This window comes from Mirounga leonina, unplaced genomic scaffold, assembly GCF_011800145.1.
Source record: "Mirounga leonina isolate KUSES-001 unplaced genomic scaffold, KU_Mleo_1.0 Mir_115, whole genome shotgun sequence".
Lineage (NCBI taxonomy): Eukaryota > Metazoa > Chordata > Mammalia > Carnivora > Phocidae > Mirounga > Mirounga leonina.
In genome coordinates, this window is record NW_023270268.1 from 22,204,516 (window position 1) to 22,214,251 (window position 9,736).

At 42.3% G+C, this 9,736-nt stretch overlaps 2 pseudogenes; one reads left to right on the forward strand and one right to left on the reverse strand.

The window, feature by feature from the left end:
* Positions 1-4,397: 4,397 nt before the first annotated feature.
* On the reverse strand, positions 4,398-6,234 carry LOC117999287 (annotated as a pseudogene).
* LOC117999293 lies at positions 6,233-8,813 on the forward strand (annotated as a pseudogene).
* The last annotated feature ends 923 nt before the right edge of the window (positions 8,814-9,736 follow it).

Below are 9,736 nucleotides of genomic sequence, written 5' to 3' on the forward strand. Positions count from 1 at the left end.
CCTAGCCACCCACTCCCATGGTGATACCTTGAACTTCTTCATTTCCTTCAACTGCTTCATTTCAAAAATCTCTATTTCAAACAACCCAGGCTCTTTTAACAGCCTCTCCTTCCAATTTGCGTTATTAACTTCATCAGAACTTCAAGTTTAGGGGCGCCTGGGTGGCTCAGTTGGTTAAGCATCTACCTTCGGCTCAGGTCATGATCCCAGGGTCCTGGGATCGAGTCCTGCATTGGGACTCCCTTCTCAGCAGGGAGCCTGCTTCTCCCTCTGCCTGCTTCTCCCCCTGCTCATGCTTTCTCTCTCTCTCTCTCAAATAAAATCTTAAAAAAAGGAACTTCAAGTTTATAAATATCTCTATTTTCTCTCTATCTGTTCTAACAACCTGCCTTTTTTTTTTTTTAACTTCCTTACTTATCCATCTTAGAGTCCGTGAATCAGCATTTCATTGGGTCCCATTTTACAATCACAAACAATGATCTTCCTGACTCACTTCCGATCTCAGCCCATTTGCTGCTATGTCAGAAGAGCCTTTCCAGATTGTCCTGGCTAGGTGCGTTCACCCTATGACTGCTCTCACAGAAATGTGTTCCACTTTTTCAACACAGTTTTCAGAATTGTAATTTTACATTTATCTTACATCATCTGATAAAGATCTGTCTTCCCCATTAGACCATAAGGTCCATGAAAGTGAAATTGGGTAGGAGAGAGACCTTTTTTTTTTAAGATTTTATTTATTTATTTGTCAGAGGGAACACAAGCAGGGGGAGCAGCAAAGAGAGAGGGAGAAGCAGGCTTCCCGCCGAGCAGGGAGCCCAATGCGGGGCTCAATCCAGGACACTCGGATCATGACCTGAGCCGAAGACAGACGCTTAACCAACTGAGCCACCCAGGAGCTCAGAGAGACTTTCACTTTTCATTTTATTCCATTTTGTACTGTTTGAATGTTGTAGCCATCTATTAAAAGATTTTTTTAAGGTAAAATCATGACTCTCATACAAACTAAAGTGAGTAAATATCAGAAATCTGATTTAACTCATTAATTACAAGGGAACCAGTAAGATGTTATAATTAGTTCAAAGGAGAATTCAAAGAACCACAGGCATGTGGGCAAAAAGAATTACTAAAATGATTTATAAATAGCTGCAAAATAGACCTATCCTCAGGGTAGAAATCAATTGAATTCCACTGCACACAATTCATTTGCATGTCTATAAACAAGAATTATTTCATTATTATCAATTTTCTACAACATACAAAGTTGTAAAATAGCTCCAAAACAATGAAAGGCTGAGATAAGCTGGAATGGTACACCAAGTAGGACACTTAATATTTTTTACCTATTTCAAAGTTTTTCATAATTTTTCTTGCCACATCAATGTATGAATATTATACATTAATATATATATGAATTACTACTGAGTTTTTAATAATGTTAATAAATATTATCTATATGAAGAATTATGCCCCAGTTTTCTGTTTTTGTATATGAAAAAAGCATATAAGTTTTACTTTAAATGTTTTAATTGAGATATAATTGACAAATAACATTATATTAGTTTCAGGTGCACAACATAACAATTTGACATTTGTTTATATTGCAAAATGATCACCTCAATATGTCTCCTTAACATCCATCACCACAAGTAGTTGCAATTATTTTCTTATGATAAGAACTTTTAAAATCTATTCTCTTACAACTTGCAAATATACAATAGAGTACGTTAACTATAGTCACCATGCTGTATGTTACACCTCCAGGACTTACTTGTTTTATAACTGGAAGTTTGTACCTTTTGACCACCTTCACTCATTTTGCCCACCCCCTACCTCCCACCTCTGGAAACCACCAATCTGTTCTCTGTATCTATGAGTTCTTTTTTTTTTAAATTTTTTTAAAAGATTTTATTCATTTATTTGAGAGAAAAAGCACAAGCAGGGAGAGCAGCAGAGGGAGAGGGAGAAGCAGGCTCCCTGCTGAGCAGGCAGCCTACCACAGGGCTCAATCCCAGGACTCTAGGATCACGACCTGAGCCGAAGGCAGACTCTTAACCGACTAAGCCACCCAGGCACCCCCAGTTCTGTTTTTTTGGATTCTGCTTATAAGGAAAAGATTATATGGTATTTATCTTTGTCTGACTTATTCCACTTAGCATAATGCCCTCAAGGTCCACACATGTTGTTGCAAATGACAGGATTTCCTTCTTTCTTATGGCTGAATAATATTCCATCATACACACACACACACACACACACACACCACAACTTCTCTAACCACTTATCCATCAATGGACACTTAGGTTATTTCCATGTCTTAGCTACTATAAATAATGCTGCAATAAACGTGGAAGCTCATATGTCTTTTCAAGTTGGTGTTTTCATTTCCTTTGGATATATATATACCCAGAAGAGGAATTACTGGATCATATGGTAGTTCTATTTTTAAATTTTTGAGGATTCTCCATACTGTTTTCCATAGTGGCTGCACCAATTTACATTCCTACTAACAGTGCACAAGGGTTCCCTTTTCTCCACATCCTCACCAGCATTTGTTATCACTTGTCTTTTTGATGATGGCCATTCTTTTTTTTTTTTTAAGCTTTTATTTATTTATTCATGAGAGACAGAGAGAGAGAGGCAGAGGGAGAAGCAGGCTCCCTGCGGAGCAGGGAGCCCCATGTGGGACTCGATCCCAGGACCCTGGGATCATGACCTGAGCCGAAGGCAGACGCTTAACCATCTGAGCCACCCAGGCGCCCTGATGATGGCCATTCTAACAGACATGTGGTGATATCTCATTGTGTTTTGTTGTTTTGTTTTTTATTTAAGTATAGTTGACATACAATGTTATATTAGTTTCAGGTATATAACATAGTGATTCAACAATTCCATACATTGTACTATGGTCAGCATAATAAGTATAGTTACCCTCTGTCACCACACAACATTATTACTATAATATTGACTATATTCCCTATGCTGTACTTTTCATCCCTGCAACTTATTTATCTTGTAACTGGAAGTTTGTACCTCTTAATACCCTTCACCTATTTCAACTATTTCCCTACCCACCTCCCCTCTGGCAGCTACCAGTTTGTTCTCTGTGTGTATGAATCTTCTTCTGGTTTGTTTGATTGTTTGGTTTGTCAGATTCTACATATGAGTCAATCATGTGGTTTTTGTCTTTCTCCAACTGACTATTTCACTTAGCATAATACTTTCTAGACACTTCCATATTATTGCAAATGGCAAGATGGCATTCATTTTTATAGCTGAGTATAACATCCCACTATATAGATATAGATATATAGATACAGATACCATAACTTCTTTATCTACTCATCTATCCATGGACACTTAGGTTGCTTTCATAATTTGGCTCTTGTAAATAATGTTGCAATTACCATAGGGGTGCGTGTATCTTTTCAAACTGGTGTTTTCATTTTCTTTGGGTAAATACCCAGTAGTAGAATTACTGGATCATATGATATTTCTATTTTTAATTTTTTGAGGAAACTCTATACTGTTTTCCCAGTGGCTGCACCAATTTACAGTCCTACCAACAGTGCACAAGAGTCCCCTTATCTCCATATCCTGGCCAAACTTATTTCTTGTCTTTGTGATAGTAGTGCCATTCTGCCAGGTACAAGACAGTATGTCATTGTGGGTTTGATTTGCATCTTCCCAATGATTAGTGATGTTGAGCACCTTTTCATGTGTCTGTGGGCCATCTGTATGTCTTCTTTGGAAAAACATCTATTCAGGAGCGCCTGAGCTGTTCAGTCAGTTAAGTGTCCAACTCTTGATCTTAGTTCAGGTCTTGATCTCATGGTTGTGAGTTCAAGCCCCATGTTGGACTCCACAATGGGCATGGAGCCTACTTAAAACAAAACAAAACAAAAACAGAAAAATATCTATTCAGGTCCTCTGCCCATTTTTAAATTGGATTATTTGGGTTTTTGGTGTTCAGTTGTATATGTTCTTTATATATTTTGTATTAGTCTCTTATTTGATATATCATTTGAAATATCTTCTCCCATTCAGTAGGTTGCTTTTTCATTTTGTTGGTGGTTTCCTTCACTGTGTAAAAAAGCTTTTTTATTTTGACGTAGTCCCTCTTGTTTATTTTTGTTTTAGTTGCTTATGCTCTTGGTGTCAAATCCAAAAAACCATCACCAAGACCAATGTCAAGGAGTCTCACTGCCTATGTTTTCTTCCAGGAGTTTCATGATTTCAGGTCTTACATTCAAGTCTTGTTGTTTTTTTAACAAACTTTTATAATACAGACTTGGCTGCACAATATCTAAAAAGAAAGCAATGTGGGGGAAACAGACTACCACCCAGCATGTGTATGAGAATCTGGGGGAAAGAAGAAAGTCGGCTGAGGTGTAACAACATCAAGGAGCAGGCTGACGGGAGCCAGATCCAGAGGGCTAGAAGCCATGAGCCTTTGTGGAGTCCCTGCAGCTGGAGGAGGGCTGTCCCCAGCTTCCTCTTTCCCCCACAGAGGGCACTGGCTTCAAGTTGGGAGGGGGCTGAGGACTGAGGAGGGCTGGAGAAGGATAGGTGGTAGGGCCTCCTTTGCCCCTCCTCTGTTGAGGGAAAGGAGACCATAATGTACTTCTGGACAATGCCAGGGACCAAAGGAAGGTGGGGGTGCTCTTGTGGCAGTGGAGATCAGTGTGACAATGGGCTGCACACTGGGAACAATGATGGTGACAGGAGAGGTAGTGCTAGAACCTGAGCCAGAAGATGAAGTGCTGAGGGACTACTGATTGGGTGGATGAGCCACTGGAGGACAATGACATTATAATAAACTTGGTTAGAGGAGGGGAAGGGTGAGATGGGGCAGCAGTTCACACACATACCAGTGTCTGGATGGGCAGTGTGGTGGCATCAGGGACCTTCAGCAAACCAGAGGTCCTAGGGTAAAACTGAGGGGTCTGCAAAAGGTCAGTATGAACCAGTGCTGAGTGGTGGTCAGAGTGGTCCTGTTGACCTGCTGAGCCTGCAGAGCAGCCTGGGCCACAGCCTTGACCACATGGGAGGAGAAGAGGAGTCCAAGGGACCCAAATTCTGCCCCACAGGAACCCTGATTATCAGATGGTGGGTGCAGCATTGCTGGTACCGGGGCATAGTGTTTCAGGAGGAGGCTCTGCATGTGGTCAGCTCAGATGTGGTTGATGTTGCTCACCACAGGGCCATCCAGAACACTGCAGATCCACTTCTCTTCCTGCTGTATAGCCCTGGCAGAATCAGAGTCTTAATCATATCATGTCCCATCTCTGCCAAGCCTGAGATGGAGCCACAGTGAGCTGTCCACGAGTCTTCTCAGTCCACCTAGCTCTTGGTGACGGTCATGGTGATCTGTGACTGGATGTTGTTAGTGATTGTGCTGAAATGCTTACAGATCTGGGCCATGAGGCAGGTGGCAAACCACCCAGTGATTGTCCACATCTGACTGCAGGCCTGGCTGTCTGCCCAAGAGGCAGATCATCATACCTGGAATCAATTCATGTGTGGGTTTTTCTAGATACCGTGCAGGGCTATCCTTCAGTGCCTTCACCCTGCACATGAGATAGATGATTGGGGCCAGGTTGTTCTGCATCACATTCACATTCCCTTTTTCCCTCTTCTGTGGCAATTACAACTTTGATTTCAGTCCTCAGAAAAACTTCAGGTTTTGGAGACAAAATGTCTGCTCCTTTTCCAAATCCCACATTTTGAAAAGCATTTTTAAATCTCAGTCTCAAACTCTGCACTCCAGTACTGCTGTTGAGACATACAATTGTTTCCTAGTTCATATAATCTTGGGTTTTATACATACACATACACACACACACACATATATATGCATATATACAAATATATAAATACCTGATGCCAGATTTTTCATAAATACTCTAGCTATTATAAATATTGTCTCCTCAGAGAGTTGTTTTAGAAAATTAACGCAATGTATTAAAAACAATTAAAATCAAATAATTAAATCAATTAAAATCTCCTCTGAGTTGTTTTAGAAAATCAACGCAATGTATTAAAATCAATTAAAATCAACGCAATCAAGAAAATTTCATGGGCTCACAACAACTTTTATTTTGGAATTGAACAATTATTAAATTGTATCTAACTCTGGACTACAAATTAATTATACTCAGTATTTCCTAAGGCTTCATAATTTTTTTTCAACCTTTAAAGAAAAAAGCAAGCCGGTTGCAGAGGCACGGGGGTCATGAACTCTGACCTTGCAGACAAAAACAGTAACAATCCTCCTTCCTCAGAACCCCCTTCCTCAGAACCCCAGGGCGCCCCCAGCCGGTCCCCATGCCCCGCCCACCACGGTGTCTCCCCTCTGGCCCATAGCCTTGCAAGCCGCCCCCCTCACCCCGGCTCCCGCCACCAGCCACCAGCCACCAGCCACCAGCCAACGTACCTGGAAGCTCGGCCTCTCGCGCCCTGCCCTCCGTCCAGGGCCGCCCACCACAGATGCCATACCTGCTTCTAGGCCACTTTGGTGCCAAATTCCGAGTTTCTTTGATGATTTTGCTACAAATTTGGAAGGGCTGGTTCAGCAGAGTGTAGGTTGCGGCACAGCACACACAGATCACTTGCAGGAATCTCCCCAGGTAGGCCAGCCCCTCCCGGTGCATCCAGGCAACCTCCGCGCACCCTGCGGTAGCCCGGCCTCTGGGAGCGTTCAGGTTGCGACAGACCAGCAGACAGGACAGAAGATCCAGATTATCACCGCAGTGAGCACCTCTGGATCCCGCAAGCAGCAGTTCTTCCTCATCAGCTGGGACTGAGAAGGTGATCCTGGCTTCCCAAGAGACCTCCAATGCCAGGCAGCTCACTCTCACCACCTGGGTAACCTCATCCTTGGCAGGATCCAGATCATCAGGGACTCTGCTTCTGCGGAGGGTTTCCTGTGGAAGGCCCACATCCAGTGGCCTCAGGTGGTGTAGTACTATATGGTCTGGGGCCACAAAGCCCCTGGCTGTCACTATGGGGCGGTCAGTTCTGAAGGATGCAAAATGTATTCAAAAGGGACATTAGGAAAAATTTGACCTACAGCTGTCAGAGCAACTAAGACTGCATCATCAATAAACACCACCAGAACAGCTGTCAGTTTTGTTGAATGAAAAAATGCTCAGAGATGGGTATGGAAATGTAATCTACACGGTGTGAACAGAAGCCCTTTGGGGTGGGGAGAAGCCTTTTGATGTGCCATGGGAGAAACCAAGCAATTGTGCTGCTTCAACTAAGAAACAGATCTTCTTTTTTTTTTTTTTTTAAAGATTTTATTTATTTATTCATGAGAGACAGAGAGAGGCAGAGGGAGAAGCAGGCTCCCAAGGAGCAGGGAGCCCGATGCGGGACTCCATCCCAGGACCCCGGGATCATGACCTGAGCCGAAGGCAGACGCTTAACCATCTGAGCCACCCAGGCGCCCAAGAAACAGATCTTCTTGATTCAGGACACTTGTGAACATCCAGGAGCCTTTGATACATGGGGATGGTATGGTTCTCCTGACCATGTATTCTAAACCTGAGACAAGCCAAGTGTAGGAGCCTCCCCTGCCGACCTAAATGAATCCCTTAACAATGGTAATGCTTCGGAAGTACTGTGGGAGAACCAGTCTGCAAGTGAGATTCCTAGAGCATTTGATACCTTAGCAAAAGCACTTAATAACACAGACAGCTTCATGTCTCCAAGCTTCGCAGACAGGACAGACACTAGTGGAGGAGGCAGCATCCATGTCATCATTGGAGACCAGTCCCCACCCATCAATGAGGTCAAAGGCACCCTCCTTTTATTTATTTATTTATTTATTTATTTATTTATTTATTTATTTATTTATTTTATTTTATTTTATTTTATTTATTTGAGAGAGAGAGAGAGAGAGAGAGCACATGAGAGGGGGAGGGCCAGAGGGAGAAGCAGACTCCCCGCTGAGCAGGGAGCCTAATGCGGGACTCGATCCAGGGACTCCAGGATCATGACCTGAGCCGAAAGCAGTCGCTTAACCAACTGAGCCACCCAGGCACCCAAAGGCACCCTCCTTTTAGACACTTACATCACATCTAGGGTCACGATGCCCAACCCCATTCCAGAATACCTCAACATGAGCTACATCTGCAAGTCTACATCCCACTTGCCTCCCCACGCAAGAGCCCAGGTCAATCTCAGCAGTTCAGACACTTGGTCAGGAATGTAACACCGGCCTCATGCTGCCCTGCTAGAATGAGCCCTTCACCCTTGGCCTGACCCAGTGTGCCCAGTGGTGAGTCTCTCCAGTATCTTAGCAGCCACCATCAACCACCTACAGAACCTCAGCACCCAGGAAGATAAACTTGCTGGTTACTGGATAAAGCAAGTCATAGAGCACATCTGGAAGTGTCAAGACTTTCTGTTAACAGTACGGTGGAGCTGGATATAGACAGCTAGGAATATGCATATCTTAAAGCTATAGTTCTCTTTAGTCCTGATCATCCAGGTTTGACCAGCACAAACCAGACTGAAAAATTCCAAAAAAAAGCAGAGATGGACTTACAAGACTATGTTCAAAAACCCTACTCAGAAGACACCCACCTTCTGAGTGGCCCAGATTCTCATCTATCCGCTGGCACTGAGCTCCAACATAATAGAACTTATTTTTTTTTATTTTTTTCATTTTATTTATTTATTCATTTATTTACTGGTCTCACTGTCAATGTTTTGATAGCATAATTCCCTACATGCTCAAGATGGAGATGGCAGAGTACAACGGCCAGATCACCAGAGACAGTCTCTGGTGCATACCCCACACCTGCTGAGGAGCAGAAGAATCTTCCCAGGGCCATTCAGATACAAAGGCAACAAAGTAGTGGTATTTTGGTATGTACAAATATTCCCAGTATTTTAGCCATTTCCTACCTGGTTTCTTCTTATTTGTTAATCCCAGACAACAGTAACCAAAAGACTAACGAGATCCTTTCCTGCCATAAGAAATGTTTCAATGCCTTTTGATGACACAGATTTTGGAACAATCCTTTAACTTAATTTGTATTTAGAAATTCTCAAAGGGCAAAAAAACAATAACAGATTTTTATAATATTATGCTTGGACTGAGCCCCGAGGCAGGCTCCCTGCTCAGACGGGAGTCTGCTTCTCCCTCTGCTTCTCCCTCTGGCTCGTGTTTTCTTCTTTCTCTCTCTGTCAAATAAATGGATAAAATCTTAAAAAAAAAGAAAAAACTTTAAGATAGACATTTACAAATAATTTACCATTAACATTACATTTAATGCTCAGCTTGTCACCTAAGAAGTTTTATGAACAGCATTTTTAAGAACACAAAAGTAAGTAGACAGGATGATAGAATTCAAGCCAATATTCTCCCAACCTCTCCCAAAGAAGAATAAAACCACAAAGGATTACTATGTCCTTTTGCCTTGTACTTATAGTAATTTGCATTAATATGGCACATGATGGTTTTTCTCATATTCAATAAAGCAGGTAAGTGCCCATTAACAGTTGTTCCTTAAAAAAAAAAGATTAAAGCTTAGCAAAAATAAAATTTTCAGAGATCTGATTTAAAAAAATTTTTTTAAAGATTTTATTTATTTATTTGAGAGAGAGAATGAGATAGAGAGCATGAGAGGGGGGAGGGTCAGAGAGAGAGGCAGACTCCCTACTGAGCAGGGAGCCCGACGTGGGACTCGATCCCGGGACTCCAGGATCATGACCTGAGCCGAAGGCA